The 17,269-nt window shown below is 44.3% G+C and overlaps 1 protein-coding gene across 2 annotated transcripts in view; it reads right to left on the reverse strand.

The window, feature by feature from the left end:
- Positions 1-17,269, reverse strand: part of LOC141248477 (KN motif and ankyrin repeat domain-containing protein 1-like) — a 268,553-nt gene that overhangs the window by 160,121 nt on the left and 91,163 nt on the right. Inside the window, exon 1 of one of the 2 annotated variants that reach the window (XM_073669401.1) lies at positions 2,251-2,413. The exons of the other annotated variant lie outside the window; for it this stretch is intronic. The gene's annotated coding sequence lies outside the window, so the exon portion shown is untranslated. Of the gene's footprint in view, positions 1-2,250; positions 2,414-17,269 lie in introns of those variants that run through there. 2 annotated transcript variants of the gene reach the window in all.

Genomic DNA, 17,269 nt, shown 5'->3' on the forward strand with positions numbered 1-17,269 from the left:
ACAGTTGTATCTTTTTCATCCATTGTACTAGGCCATGTGCACACGAAGCGTTTTCACAGCGGTTTTCTCACCGTGGAAACGCTGTGAAAACGCTTGTTAATAGGTCAGCCAGCTATAGCAATGGTAATCCTGATGTGCGAATTCGCGCCCACTGACTTGAATTGAACCTCAGGTATAATATCTATATCTGTGTATTTGCTGCGTTTCAATTAAAGCCAATGGGTGAAAATTCGAGCCGGAAATGCGCTGCGGGTGGTACCCGGGGCGGGAGAGGACTACTACTCCTCCTCTCATTTGACTGCAGGTCCCGCTGATAAAAGCGAGAGCGGCGTGACAGAAGTCTGCTCCACCCAGCCCATGATTAAAATAAAAAAAATAATAAAAATCGGCGATCCGATGCTCCCGGCGGTACACTGCGGGGAGCGGGCTTGCTCCCAGCAGTGTACTGAGCTGCCAGGACCTGCGGTCACGTGAGCGATCAGCTGATAGCTCACGTGACCTCACCATGGGAACATTCTCAAGAACGTTCTCATGGTGGTAAGTTCACCGGGGCTGATCAGCTGATGAACCCCAGTGACCTCCTGCACAGCAATGTATACCGACAGGGGTGATTTTACAACCCTGTCAGTATACAGTGCTGTCTTCTACAGCAGTGACATCAAAGCCAGCATTGTCAATGATAAGGGGGTGGTAGATTAGTGGAGAAGGGGGAGGAGATTGAGGGAACACAAGCAGATGGGAAGCTGCTGTTAAATAGGGCAGCACGGTGGCTCAGTGGTTAGCACTGCAGCCTTGCAGCGCTGGGGTCCTGAGTTTAAATCCCACCAAGAACAACATCTGCAAGGAGTTTGTATGTTCTCCCCGTGTTTGTGTGGGTTTCCTGCGGGTTCTCCGGTTTCCTCCCACACTTCAAAGACATACTGATAGGGAATGTACATTGTGAGCCCCAATTGGGACAGTGACAATGTCTGTAAAGCGCTGTGGAATTAATGGCGCTATATAAAAGTGAGGAAAATAAATAAATAGATGGACTTGGCCATGGTGCACAGAGCACCTGTACTTCCCTACACTATACTGGCAGGGAATGAATCCATGGGCTCTATAAGGGGAAAGGGTGTGTTTTTTGTGGTCCACCCTGTACAAGTTATACAGAATCTCTTTTCCCAGTAAACTACAAAATAAGTGTGCACACTGCCATACAGCCTGCAGACAGGACTGCACACATTACAGGCTCACTTCAGAACTTGACCAAGTTGTTGCTTCTGCTGTCATATACCCCATGAATGAAGTTTGTCTAGAAAACCGAATTACCACAGAGGATCATTTATACTGTAATTACTGTAATATTCAAATCAATTGGTTTTAGGAGTCCAATACATTCATTGATTGATTGTATCATCCACATCGAATAATCATAAAGGCAACAGTAAATTTATGGCCCTGATTCATTAAGGAGTTTTTGACAGAATTCTGGGGCAAAACTCTTTGAAATGTCGCAAAACTTTTGCACAACACAAAATTAACATTTTTTTTTGTTAGACAGCTTTGCCAGTCTTTAAAAAAGTGAAAGGAGCTGAAGAGTGTCGTGGCAAAGCCCACCAGCAAAGTCATCAATTTACACAACAAAAGTGGGGTAAATGATGTCAGGAATGTAGGCCAGCACCTGGCTGGGGTAACATTTCTGGCAGAGACATACAGCAGTTGTATTAATGAATTTGGCGCATCTTCCTTCACCAAGACTGGCCGACCGAGTGCCAAGTCTGTTCTTCATCGTCAATCACTTTAGTGTACCCCTCCCTGCTCATGCCGCTTCCCATCACACAAATGTCGTACCCGCACTCTTCCAACATTACCACCAGCTTTTGTAAGCCTTTTCTTTGTGTATTTGTAAACCTGCTTGAGTCATTTCTTTTTTTCTTATTTTAGGTTATTATGGCTATACATCAGCTTGTCGATCCTTTGGAATGAATATTCACATTATATATATTTGTACTCAAAATAAAGCAGCTCCTAATGGAGCAATATTTTGTCAGGACACAATCAAGCACTCTCCATCTCCATGTGTGGTGTAAATTGTATACTAAATCTTTCTTCTTGGCCTTTTAGATATCATCCTGTGTTAAACCTTGCTCTGCCCCATCTTCACGCACACATCTAATGCACAAGTATTCACCCAGTTTACTTCCATTATATACACAGCCCTGAATGAGAATATACCCTGGAGCCTGCAGTAGTGGTCTTAGCACTTACCATTTCCTCCTCAGGCTGTATCATCCCTTTTATACGGCTTCACTCGCTCCTATGAATTTGATAATGGTCGCATACAGTCAGGAATAAAAAAAATAAATAAAAATACCGGACAAATGGAAATCACAAGCATAACAGACTTTCAGCTGAGCTTTTTCCAATGGCTGATTCAGTGACTAACAGATTGTGCACGCGAACAAAAGATTCTGGAGCTTGATGGATGGAGTCACTAAGTGCAGCCCTCCAGCACTTGCCCTTCAATTGTTTGCTCCAAAGTTCTTTGTGTGACATGGTTTCAACCTCCCGGCAGCAGCAAAAGTCACCATATCCACAGAGCAAACACACAGGTTAACTTGTACAATTGTTCAACTTTCACCAAGCAAGCAATGTACACAGTAATGAGAGGAGGAAGGCAGCAAGAGTCAGGCCTGTTCAGAAGAAAGCCTCATCCCTGGCCTCACAAAAGGAACACAATCATGACATAACATAGGGACATAACATGGGGGAAGAGCGGGAAGTGCAGGCAGAGTCGGCCCTCCTCCTCTGATCAAGGATATGAAGGGGACGTAGTGCAGGTGTAGCACAGAGACCTTTACAGTTCTTCTCCCGACACAGGGACACCGCGCAATCACTTTTAAACTAATAGGGCAGCACGGTGGCGCAGTGGTTAGCACTGCAGCACTGGGGCCCTGAGCTCAAATCCCACCAAGGACAACATCTGCAAGGGGTTTGTATGTTCTCCCCGTGTTTGCGTGCGTTTCCTCCGGGTTCTCCGGTTTCCTCCCACACTCCGAAGACATACTATGTACTAGGCAATGTACATTGTGAGCCCCAATGGGGACAATGCCAATAACGTCTTAACCCCTTCCCGACCCGTGTCACACCGTTTGTGACATGGAAAACAGTTCGTTCCCGACCCATGTCACAGCGTCTGTGACATGGAGGGAAAGAGCCCCTGCAGCGCCTGCGAGCGGGGTCGCTCAGGTGTCACAGTTGCTACTGCAACTGGACATCCTGAAGTCGACCCCCCGGGGGGTGGATTAACCCCCCCGTGCCTGGGACCCCTCCGATTGGCTGTTTCATTTTCACTTTTAGTGAAACTGCCAATCGGTATGAATTAAATATTTCACCAATGAAAATTGGTGTAATATTTAAATCTGGGCATTGCCTGATGCTTACAGCATCAGCCATTGGCTGGGGGGAGTGTCACCTCTGTTCCCCCCCTCCCCCCCAGATCTGATTGGTGGGATAGCGTCACATGGATACTAGCCCCAATCAGATATGGAGGGATGGCTGAAACCTCCCAGCACCTTCCCAACCCTAGATCGTCTGCTGCGGACCCCCTGCTGTGGACCCCCTGCTGCGGACACCCTGCTGTGGACCCTGTGGATCGCGTCTGCCGCCGCCACCGCTGATCAGCGGTAAGTATTGCCGCCACTCCCCCCGACCCCCCCCTCCACCCCCCCCGCGACCCCCTCCCCGCCCCCCTCTCCACCCCCCCTCCACTTTCATACCTGCACCCCGACCTCCGCTCCCTCTCCCACGTCTTCATCCACCGGCTGCTGCTCTCCTTCTGACAGCCGGTGGACTGTGATCACAGCAGGAGCAGGCTCAGTGTAAATGCCCTGCTCCTGTGATCAAACCCACCATCCTCCAGTCCCAGTGATATCACCCCCCACCTCCCAATAATCACCCCCTCCCCCAGTGTTCACCCCCCCTGTTCCCAGTGATCACCCCCTCCCCGAAAACCCAGTAATCAGCCCCCTGCTCCTGCCAGCTCCTGCTCCCCTTTCTGCCCCAGTAATCACCCCCCGATGCTGCCGGCCTCCTACCCCCCCCTTGCTGCTGCCGGCTCCTGCCCCAGTGATCACCCCCCTTGCTGCTGCTTCTGGCTCCTCCATCTCCTCAGCCCCCTCCTACGTCTGACCGGCCCCTACGCCTGACCGGCCCCACACGTGACTGCAGAAGGTTACACCAAGCACACACACGTACACTCACACTATAATAAAGTTTTGATTTTTTTTTTTTTTTTACACGCACAAAGCACACAAAATGTCCCGCCTGTCCCGCTCATCCCAGTCTAGGGCGTACTCAGCTGAGGAGGCTATGTCAGGTTGGTGTGTGTGTGTGTGTGTGTGTGTGTGTGTGTGTGTGTGTGTGTGTGTGTGTGTGTGTGTGTGTGTGTGTGTGGTGTATGCACTACAATATACCACACCGCACACCAACCTGACATGCACTACACAATTGTGTCCGCTAACAAATTGGAACCCTTTGCATTTGGAGAGTCCCTGTGTGCCCAAACATTGGAGCTCCCCAACAAGTGACCCCATTTTGGAAACTAGACCCCCCAAGGCACCTATATAGATGCATAGTGAGCACTTGGAACCCCCAGGTGCTTCACAAATTGATTGATAAAAATGAAAAAGTGAAAAAAAAAACACTTTTATTTTTACGGATTAATTTGCTAAGGACCTGGGGGTCCCAAGTGCTCACTATGCATCTAGATAGGTGACTTGTGGGGTCTAGTTTCCAAAATGGGGTCACTTGTGGGGGAGCTCCAATGTTTGGGCACACAGCGGCTCTCCAAACGCAACATGGTGTCTTCTAACAATTTGAGTCGACAATTTGTTAGCGGACACCATGTTGCTTTTGGAGAGCCGCTGTGTGCCCAAACATTGGAGCTCCCCCACAAGTGACCCCATTTTGGAAACTAGACCCCCCAAGGCACCTATCTAGATGCATAGTGAGCACTTGGAACCCCCAGGTGCTTCACAAATTGATTCATAAAAATGAAAAAGTGGAAAAAAAAACCACTTTTGATTTTTACGGATTAATTTGTGAAGGATCTGGGGGTTCCAAGAGCTCACTATGCATCTAGATAGGTGCCTTGGGGGGTATAGTTTCCAAAATTTGGTCACTTGTAGGTGAGCTCCAATGTTTGGGCACACAGCGGCTCTCCAAACGGGACATGGTGTCCGCAAACAAATTGAATGGAAAATCGGCTCAAATTGTTAGCGTTTGGAGAGCCCCTAATGTGCCTAAAAAGTGGAGCTCCCCCACAAGTGACCCCATTTTGGAAACTAGACCCCCCAAGGCACCTATCTAGATGCATAGTGAGCACTTGGAACCCCCAGGTGCTTCACAAAATGATCTGTGAAAACAAAAAAGTACTTTTTTTTCCACAAAAATGTTCTTTTAGCCTAAATTTTTTAATTTTCACATGGGTAACAGGATAAAATGCATCCTAAAATGTGTTGGTCAATTTCTCCTGAGTACACTGATACCTCATATGTGGTCATAAACCACTGTTTGAGCGCATGGCAGGGCTCAGAAGAGAAGGAGCGCAATTTGACTTTTGGAGCTAATTTTCCATTCAAAAAGTAAAATGGCGCTCCTTCCCTTCTGAGCCCTGCCGTGTGCCCAAACAGTGGTTTATGACCACATATGAGGTATCAGTGTACTCAGGAGAAATTGACCAACAAATTTTAGGATGCATTTTATCCTGTTACACATGTGAAAATTAAAAAATTTAGGCTAAAAGAAAATTTTTGTTAGAAAAATAAAAATGTTCATTTTTTTCTTCCATGTGGCTTTAGTTCCTGTGATGCACCTGAAGGGTTAATAATCTTCTTGAATGTAGTTTTCAGTAGCTTGAGGGGTGCAGTTTTTGGAATGGTGTCACTTTTGGGTGTTTTCTGTCATAAAGACCCCTCAAAGGGACTTCAAATGTGATGTGGTAACTAAAAAAATGGTTTTGTAAATTTTGCTGGAAAAAAGATAAATTGCTGATGAACTTTGAACCCTTCAAACTTCCTACCAACATTTTTTTTTTTCCAAAATTGTGCTGATGTAAAGTAGACATGTGGGAAATGTTATTTATTAACTATTTTGTGTCACATCACTCTCTGGTTTAGTAGAAAAAAAATTCAAAATTTGAAAATTGCAAAATTTTCAAATTTTTTCCCATATTTTTGATTTTTTCACAAATAAACGCAAATATTATCGACCTAAATTTAATACTAACATGAAGCCCAATATGTCACGAAAAAACAATCTCAGAATCGCTAAGATCCGTTGAAGTGTTCCAGAGTTTTTACTTCGTAAAGGGACACTGGTCAGAATTGACAAAAATGCCAAGGTCTTTAGGGTCAAAATAGGCTGGGTCCTGAAGGGGTTAAAAAGCAAAAAAAAAAAAAAAAATTGTTTGAATTGTAAACTACGGCGGAATATGTTGGCGCTATATAATAAAAAAAAAAAAAAAAAAAAAAGATTAATAGGGCCAGTGCTATTATGCAAAGGAAAAATTGAAAGGGATCACTACATCAGCACTGCACCCACTTAAAGGGAATCTGTCAGCAGGTCTGTGCTATTTACAACTGAAAGCAGAAAGCAGAGCGCCCGACTCCACAGCTTGCTGTAGCTTTAATACAATCAGCGTTTTATCAGCAGGAGATTATCACTGCAGGACTAGGGGTATCATGCCAGCTAATGTGTAACCCTGCCTCCAACACTCATTGGCAGATTGCTGACAATGTACACAGGAAGTTGCCAATTAGGGGTGTGGGTGGGGATATTCTTAGCTCAGCATTCGGACCACTGCTACAGCAAAGAAAACAGGGATTTTATCAGAACTGCATCAAACAGACCAGTAAGTGACACACTGCTGGAATAAGGCTCTCTTTCCTTACATCATGCAGCTCTCAGATTCTATAGCAAAAACCGGCTGAGAGATTCCCCTTAATTCTAAAGCTTGTGTGTGGTCCCAGAGTCAGACATTCACCAGTGTCCTGGCAAGACATACCATTACTTTATGAGATGATAAATCCAGCGCTGATATTCCACAGATATGTGAATGGTCTATTTTACACTATTCACGTGCTCCGGGAAAAATCGATGCAAAATTATATGCTGCAGATTCAATTACAATGAGCCTAAATTCATGCAAATGTACCGACCATTCCGCAACAAACAGCTTCAGCTGCAATCTTCAGCCAAAGTTTCAGATTCTGAAGAATTCTGGCAAACCCAAGCCTCATAAAACAAGAAAGACCATTTAAAATCAGCCTTTAGGCTGATAGTAATTCTATGCAGGCTCATGAATGGCATTAAAGGACACCAGCTGTCACTGGCCAGAGGACATCCAGCTCATTATCACAGTGACACCGCACTGCTCACTATTCTGCGCTTTACTATGATGCGTCATCCTGTCAGCACCATCGGGACTCTGGCCAAATTAAGTCATGTGAAAGGACAAGCAAAAGAGTGGTTTTGTTGAATCCATTTGCTGTTACAAAGCAGTCTCCATGAATGTGAAAGCTGAACTGAAACCCAATATCTGTACCCAAGCATAGAGCACACCTTCAGCCAAAAAAGTACTTGACTGTGCTTCTTAAAGGGAACCGGTCACCAGAAAAAAAAATAAAAAAAGCCTGTTAATCTGCAGGTTTATAGCGTTATTAGACTGCCCAATGCCTGCACTTAGCCTAACGCTGCAGGGAGAAAATTAACTTTATTCCCCCTGCAACGTTCCAGTTTCAGTCACAGGGGCAGCACCGATGCCGGTTCACTCAGTGAGAATACAGAACAGAGGCTGTAACCGCGCCCCCGACTGACAGTCTACCCCAACGCAGAGTCAGTGTTAGACAGGGTCGCTCTGTATAGTGAACCCAAGTCGGCGCCAACCCCTTAACTGAAACCTGAATGCTGCCGAAGGGAATAAACTTAAATTACTCCCGGCAGCGTGTCTCCGAGTGCCCGCAGCATTCGGTTAAGTGCGGGCACTGGGCAGGTTAATAACGCCATTTACCTGCATGTTAACATTTTTTCTGGTGACAGGTTCCCACTACTGTAGACTGTAAGCTCACAAGTGAAGGACTCTCTCCTTTCTGTACCAGTCTCATTGTCAGTTTGTTCAGTGCATTTCATATTTGTATCTTGTATGTAACCCCTTCTCATGTACAGCAGCATGGAATCAATAATATTATTAAGGCAGTGTCTTGTTTTGGAAAAAAGAAAAAAAAATTGTGACTACGTTTCTGGGTTTCTCTATCTAAGCAAACAGACATGCTCATGGAAAAAAAAGAAGTTAATTTGACCTCATCTTGTGTTATTGCAGTCTATGAGCCCCTCAGGGGTTTGTCTGGATCCCATTTTTTGGAGGATTCAGACAATCTGAAAGCAGTGTGAACACAGCCATGGCCTGTAGGTAGAGACTGTGTGGTGTAAGCACAGCCGACAGTGCTCCATTTTCTTCTGTGATTAGACAGGAAAGTCACTTCTCCTGGTGTGACTTATCAAGGCGCAGCCCTCACTGGCAGTCAGTCACAATGACAGGTCCGACCTCTCCCACTGTGAAAAGCATGCAATGGTTGTTTTTACTCTGTTCTCCTTGGGTACATCCATGAGAAGTTTGTATGTGTATTGCAATGGTGGTAGGGGGATTTTTTTTTAGAATTTCTCTGTACTTTAGCTTTGGAAGTTAAAACAGACATGACCACATTTAGAGAGCAGAAAAATTCAACTATTTCTATTGTGTGCAAAGTGACCTTTTCATTTCCATAAAAATGTTTGGTCATGGAAAGGTGTGAGCTGTACAATGTGTCTAATGATAGAAAGTTGTCATTAAAGACAGGCACAGTTACAACGGGTCAGCACTTGTGTGTTATAGGATGTGTCAAAATGCAATATTTTAATAAATGACCGTCTTCATAGAGGGTCTTATTGTAAGTTATGACATATTTAAAAAAAACAAAAAAAAACAAATTCAGTTTAGAATTGTGGTTCTTACATAACACCAATACGTTAGATAAAAACTGGCCACAACTGGCCATTTAGGCAAGACTGGATGACCATCTGATGTATAAAAGGGCCTCCTGACTCTTCCGACAGATGAAGGATCAAGGCAGTTGGAATCGCAAACACCCGATTCTTTTGTCTTCTCGCTCCCCATTGAAAATACATGAATACTAAGCTGAGTCGAGTGCCCATGTGTATATTGGAGTTGAGAGAGAGCGAGAGCAGCCTGCCTAACGAACGTTTGGCCAACAACCATCTCATATGTGGCCAGCTTAAGTGCGTTATTGGTCAACCAAAGTATATAAAAGTGGAGGCAAAAATACTCCCCAGATCGCAGCAATTCCTGCACACTCAGCACACCACCAGTCTCCTGCCATCAACATTCAGCGACAGCGTCACAAGAGCGTTGTATCTAATCAGTGCTTGCTGTTGACTGCAACGGTCACATTTCATCCAAGCTGACTTCTCCGCTTATACAGAATGTGAACGCTGCAGCTGGTCAGGAGCCTACGACTGGCTGCAGAGCTCAAATGTCACCCCTGCTAGGTATTAATGCCAGAAGCCTGGAGAGGAATAAAGCAGCAAGCACAGATGAGCAGCGACAATGGAGGAGGAGAGTACGATTTTTGTTTTTTCCATCTCCAAGCCCATTAATAAGAGGTTGTCCAGAAGAAAGTATCACAAAAATCCTGCAGCATCTATTCTTTTGTCAATTAGTTTCATCTGCTCCTGGTGGCAAGGCCTGTACTATAGCCAGTGGTAGAGGTTTCATCTTTTGTCCTACTGCAAGACTCACGGAGTACAGCAAAGACGCTTCTGCTACAGCCAGTTGTCTTACAGCAAGGAGAAAGAGGGAGTACATGGCTGAGCAATTTTCATACATGCAGAAGATTTATTTACTTTATTGCTGTAACTAATTTGATAATATTTTTTTATATTTCTTAATAGTTCAAGTTTGGATATTTTTGTGTCTAATGTTACTATCCAACCCGTCCTTAACGCAGCAGCCAGGATCATATTCCTCACCAACCGCTACACCGATGCCTCTTCCTTGCGCCAGTCATTGCATTGGTTACCCATCCAATATAGAGATCAATTTAAACTCATCACGCTTACCCTCAAAGCGCTCCATGCTTCAGTACCCCCCTACATCTCCTCCCTTGTCTCAGTCTACCACCCTACACGTGCCCTCTGTTCTGCCAGTGACTTAAAACTAAAATCCTCCATAATCCAAACTTCCCACTCCCGTCTCCAAGATTTCTTGCGTGCTGCACCAATTCTTTGGAATGCACTACCCAGGACAGTTCGATTAATTCCCAATACCCACAGTTTCAAGCGGACCCTAAAAACACATTTCTTTAGACTGGCGTATCGCCTCCACACACTATCTGTCCATCCCAGTTGTATGTCCCAGTTTTCCCCCATATTAAAATCTTCAATTTCAGGTTCATACCAACCATGCACATAATAGCCTCGGTCAGGACTGTACACATACTGGCTGGCGACCAGTCCATGTATTATTTATCCTATATAGTATATCAAGGCTGCATTATACAATATATGTACATTCTACCTTTTGTGTCTCCCCCATTTCCTCATAGACTGTAAGCTTGCGAGCAGGGCCCTCACTCCTTTCGATATGAAATATGCTTATTCTGTATTGTTTGTATAAGTCCCCCCTAAAATTTGTAAAGTGCTGCGGAATATGTTGGCGCCATAAAAATAAAAATTATTATTATTACTATAAAAAGTGCTCGTACACCTTTATCAGCTACAACTAAAACATTCAAACAACAGCAACTCTTCCTGAAAATGGATGGTCAGCTACTTCAGCCAAAATAGCCCCACTTTAGTCTTATGTTGAAGGACTTCTATATAACACTAGGACTTAAGGCTTGTACTGGAAAAACTACATTTATTAGTACACAGCTGCTGCAGATTGTAACCAAACCTGTTTTAAAAGTTCATATTCACACCCTTATCTAATTAGTTTCCATAAATCAGGATATAAAAAATTAAATCCGGAAACACTTGTTTATGTTCCATTGTAGGGCATATGGAAAAACTTGGAAAGAGGAATTAAAAATCTGCAGGCAGAGCAATCACTATACGGACGTTGACCCGAGTAAGAATGCTAGGAAAGGTTTATTCTGAAGTTTTAAATCAATATAGTGGTGGGGGATAATATTAGTACACGATAAGTAATGTTTTCACAACTTAGCTACATTTGCTATGATATCACAGATTAATTCTACAATTCAAATGCGAATGTGTACTCGTGTCAGAAAATAATAAAGAAGAGAAAGGCAAAAAAAACACCCCACAAAATACAGAGATGTATATGAACAGAATTGTCAGAAAAGTAATTTTAGTGACCAGTTTCCCAGTATGAAAACCATAAAGATAATAGAAGACAAAATAAAAAAATAAAAACAGGACCAATAATACAGATCCCAGCTGCTGCCATCAGCATCAATAAGCAGAAGAAGTTCACACACTGAGGCAGCTTATCAATAATGCATGGATGTGCAGAGATAAACTGTCTGCACCAACAACAGATAGCTCTCCCAATAGTCATGTCCTAAGAACTGTCAGAAGTCTACTCCGACAGACAAGACATCTAGGTCCGGTCCAGCAGGTTGTAGATCATTTCATGTACTACAATCCTCCAAATTTATGGTCTACTGACCGAACACCTGAGGTTAAAAGACTGTCAGCACAGAATGACTGTGCAAACCAAGTACAGGCGCTCAATGCTTCACGGTAAGGCATCTTACCACCTGCTTGTTTTCCATCTATCTCCATTCTGAACTGTCCTCCCACCTCTCCTCCTGCTCCCTCTTTGACCGCCTACAATCTGGTTTCCGACCGCACCATTCTACTGAAACTGCACTGACTAAAGTCACAAACGACCTACTAACCGCCAAATCTAAGCGACACTACTCTGTCCTCCTCCTCCTAGACCTGTCATCTGCCTTTGACAGAGTGGACCATTCCCTCTTACTACAGACTCTCTCATCTCTCGGCATCACAGACTTGGCCCTATCCTGGATCTCCTCATACCTAACAGACCGGACATTCAGTGTCTCCCACTCACACACCACCTCCTCATCTCGCCCCCTATCTGTCGGTGTCCCCCAAGGTTCAGTTCTAGGACCCCTGCTCTTCTCCATCTACACCTTAGGCCTGGGATAGCTCATAGAGTCTCATGGGTTTCATTATCACCTCTATGCCGATGACACACAGATCTACCTCTCTGGACCCGATATCTCCTCCCTACTAACCAAAATCCCACAATGTCTGTCTGCTATTTCATCCTTCTTCTCTGCCAGATTTCTAAAACTTAACATGGACAAAACAGAACATCATCTTTCCGCCATCTCATTCAACCCTCCCAACTGACCTATCTATCAACGTCAATGGCTGCCCACTCTCCCCAGTCCCTCAAGCTCGCTGCCTTGGGGTAACCCTGGACTCGGAACTCTCCTTCAAACCACATATCCAAGCCCTTTCCACTTCCTGCCGACTCCAACTCAAAAATATCTCCCGGATCCGCACATTCCTAAACCATGAATCTGCAAAAACACTAGTGCACGCCCTCATCATCTCCCGCCTTGACTACTGCAACCTCCTGCTCTGTGGCCTCCCCTCTAACACTCTCGCACCCCTCCAATCTATCATAAATTCTGCTGCTCGACTAATCAACCTGTCCCCCCGCTATTCCCCGGCCTCTCCTCTGTCAGTCTCTTCACTGGCTCCCCATTGCTCAGAGACTCCAGTTCAAAACCCTAACCATGACATACAAAGCAATCCACAACCTGTCTCCTCCATATATCTCCGACCTAGTCTCCCGTTACATACCTGCACGCAACCTCCGATCCTCACAAGATCTCCTGCTCTACTCCCCTCTTATCTCCTCCTCCCACAACCGTATACAAGATTTCTCCCGTGCTTCCGCCCTACTCTGGAACTCTCTACCCCAACGTATCAGACTCTCGCCTACCGTGGAAACCTTCAAAAGGAACCTGAAGACCCACCTCTTCCGCCAAGCCTACAACCTGCAGTAACCACCGCTCCACCATACCGCTGCACGACCAGCTCTACCCTCACCTACTGTATCCTCACCCATCCCTCGTAGATTGTGAGCCCCCGCGGGCAGGGTCCTCGCTCCTCCTGTACCAGTCGCTGTCACATTGTGTTCAAGATTATTGTAATTGTTCTTGTATTATACCCCCTTTTTCACATGTAAAGCGCCATGGAATAAATGGCGCTATAATAAATAATAATAATCTCCACTATTCTTTGGCCCTATGAAGCCAGAGCTGTCAAAGAAGAGGGGGCGTGGAGATAGATGGAAACCCCCCCACCTCCCACCATGATGCACCCAGCATAGAAGGACTGTTCAAACTGAGTCCCTTTTATCCCTTTAGCCCCCAAGGCTGTTTGCACGTTAATGACCAGGCCAATTTTTACAATTCTGACCACTGTCACTTTATGAGGTAATAGCTCTGGAACGCTTCAGCGGATCCCACTGATTCAGAGACTGTTTTTTCGTGAAATATTGTACTTCATGGTAGTGGTAACATTTCTTTGATATCACTTGGGTTTAATTTGTAGGAAAAAAAATAAAAAATTGGGGGAAAATTTCGCAGTTTTCAAACTTTGAATTTTTATGCCCTTAAATCAGAGATATGTCACACAAAATAGTTAATAAATAACATTTCCCACATGTCTACTTCACATCAAACACAATTTAGGAGCCAAATTTTTTTTTGATAGGAAGTTAAGGGTTAAAAAGTTGACCAGCGATTTCTCATTTTTCCAAACTTTTTTTATTTATTTTTTTTTTTAGGGACCACATCACATTTGAAGTGACTTTGAGGGGCCTTTATGACAGAAAATACCCAAAAGTGACACCATTCTAAAAACTGCACCCCTCAAGGTGCTCAAAACCACATTCAAGAACTTTATTAACCCTTCAGGTGCTTCACAGGAATTTTTGGAATGCGGAAAAAAACAATGAACATTTAACTTTTTTCACAAAAATGTTACTTTAGACCCAATTTTTTTATTTTCGCAGGGGTAACAGGAAAAAATGGACCCCAAAATTTGTTGTTCAATTTCTCCTGCACACGCAGATACCCCATATGTGGGGGAAAACCAGTGTTTGGGCGCACGGCAGAGTTCAGAAGGGAAGGAGCACTGCGTGACTTTTTGAACACAAAATTGGCTGGAATCGAGAGCGGACGCCACGTCGGGTTTTGAGAGCCCCTGATGTGCCTAAACAGTGGAAATCCCCCTCAAGTGACCCCATTTTGAAAACTAGACCCCCCCCCCCCAAGGATTTTATCAAGGGGTATAGTGAACATTTTGAACCCAGAGGTACGACACAATTTGATAACATTAGGTCATCATATTGAATAAGTTGTCATTAGTCTTGAGCGCAAGTGCTCGCTACTTAAGTTTGCATCGGGTGCTGGGGTATGCACCAAGTATCGCGGGTGCTCGAGTGACATGCTAGAGTCCCTGCCCCGCATGTTTCACGGTTATTAGACACCCAAAAAAAAAACCACATGCGGGGATTGCCCGTGCATGACAGGCAATCCCCGCCAGTTCTTTTTGGGCTGTATAAGGCTGCGTGCCCACTATGCGTTTTTCAATCGTTTTTGATGCGGAATTTCCGCAGCGTAAACACTTGCGAAACGCTTGGTAATCCGTGCCCCATGATCCCCAATGAAATTCTGCATGTTCTGTGCCCATGCTGCGGAATTTTCCGCAGCGGATTTTCCTTGCGGAAAAATCCGCAGCATGTCCATTATTTGTGCGTTTCCGCATGCGGATTTGAGGTCACAGTGCATTTGAAAAACGCAAGTCAAATCCGCATGTAAAAACGCGTCAAAAACGTGTGTAAAATCCGCAAGCGTTTTTACTGCCAAGAACAAGCAGAAACGCTGCAGAAATTTTCTGCATTGTGGGCACATACCCTAACAGCCATGAAACATATGGGGCAGGGACTCGAGCATGTCACTCGAGCACCCGCGATACATGGTGCATACCTGAGCACCCGATACAAACTCAAGTAGCGAGCACTTGCGCTCAACACTAGTCGCCATTTTGTCATCATTTTTTTTTTTCCCTTTACTTTTGAAAAAATCTCAACCCCAACCTTAATACAACCCCAAACTTAGAATTGTGCCCTTTCCTAGGCTACTAGCAGAGGCAGCTTTGCCTCTGCAGCATGGGAGAAGCACAGGGGGTTGAAGCTTGAGAGATCCAACAATCAGGGGGGGCTGAAGCTGGTGAGATCCAACAATCAGGCCAGCTACAGACCGGTGTGAGCAGGCAGTACAGTACAGAGTCTGTTCAAGCCACGTGCGCCTTGCCTAAGTAACCTGTCAGGCTGGGACAGCAGGGTGGCTGGTAACCTAGACCGCAAGCTATATACTATAAGATTCTTGAGAACAGAGAATTTTTAATAAAAAAGGAGTATATTGCAAAGTTGCTTGTTTTACAAGCACTGTGCAATTTACCCATTTATTAACTGACAACTCCTTTAACACTAGACGGAGAGTTAATAGTGCAGTTCAAAATTTATCCCGGAGGCAGACTCTATGGCTACCAGAGATATTGGTGATGGAAAGGTCTTCACGGGATCTCCATACTCTGACAGCTGGTTTGGTAACGCAGTATTAAAAGGTTAATGGTCACTTCAAAAAGCTTTTGACATGTCAAAAAGTATTGATTGTAGTGGTAAGGGCTCAGAGACCTCCCACCGACCACTAAATATGGGCACCATATAGATGGGAGCTAGTCTTCAGGCTTGGAGGAGTAAGCACTTTCTCTTCCTTCACATTAGTATTGGTGGGGAGGTCACAGCACCCAGACTCCCACCAAGGAAACTAAAATAGCAATAAACATTCTTGATGCAATTTTACCACCAAAAACTAGAAAGGCTGTATTGTGAATGCTGATAGCTACACCAGTTTTTGCAAGTGCCTCGTCTAAGAAGCACACAGGCTATGTACATTTCTGCACATCCATCATCACATTACATAACAGCTACATTACACTGACCCCATAATGCACTAAAATGGCAAGACTGACTATCCAGTGGGGACAGGGAGTAAATCAGAGTCACTCTATGCTGTATACTTCATCAGGGGACGTCCCGGAGTAAAAGAAGGTCTACATCAACGGGTTTAAGCCACTATGACAATACATGCTGCAACATGACTCGAGATATCAAAAACATCGAAGCAGCTGGTTTCACAAGTTAAAGCTTGTCCCAACAATCTAAATAATCATTCACACTATAAAACACACAGTTCAATTATTGGACACTGAACGATAAATAAATTAATGTGTGACAACAATCCAGAGAGGAGAATAGATTCAATAGTAAGCATAGGCTTCACAGCTAACGCCTTCTAGCCCTTAATTCATAGCCAAGACTTTTCTATGCCTATGCCTTTTATTGAATAAGTACCCAGCATAATGTGCGCACTTAGGAGCTATGTACCTTTTTGGGAAGCAGGTGTTTGAGAGATCAATGGTTTTCTCAGGATCCGGACCCCACCTCGACTAAACATCTTGCAAATTATAGCACATTCAAAATATCACTATATCTATATATACATAAACACCCATATAGTGGTGTGAAAAAGGGTTTGCTCCCTTCCTGATTTGTAAACTCAAAATGCAGTTTTTTAATGAAGGTCTTTATTATTAAGGGAAAAGGAAATCCAAACCTACAGGGCCCTGTGTGAAAATGTGATTGCCCCCTAAACCTAATAACTGGTTGGGCCACCCTTAACAGCAACAACTGCAATCAAGCGTTTGCGATAATTGGCAATACGTTTTTTACAACGCTTTGGAGGAATTTTGGCCCACTCATCTTTGCAGAATTGTTGTAATTTAGACACATTGGAGGGTTTCCGAGCATGAACCGCCTATTTAAGATCATGCCACAGCCTCTCAATCAGATTACGGTCAGAATTTTGACTAGGCGCGTACACACACACACACACACACTTATTTTATTTTTTTTTTTTAACCCCTTACCACATTGGGATTTTCCAGTTTTACTTTTTGCTCCCCTTCTTCCCAGAGCCATTACTTTTTTATTTCTCCATACTAATAAAAAAGTAATGGCTCTGGGAAGAAGGGAAGCAAAAAATAAAACTGGAAAATCCCAATGTGGTAAAGGGGTTTAAAAAAAATAATAAAA

This window comes from Phyllobates terribilis, unplaced genomic scaffold (genome assembly GCF_046119375.1).
Source record: "Phyllobates terribilis strain yellow unplaced genomic scaffold, ASM4611937v1 Scaffold_1__5_contigs__length_1240528914, whole genome shotgun sequence".
In the NCBI taxonomy this organism is placed as follows: Eukaryota; Metazoa; Chordata; class Amphibia; order Anura; family Dendrobatidae; genus Phyllobates; species Phyllobates terribilis.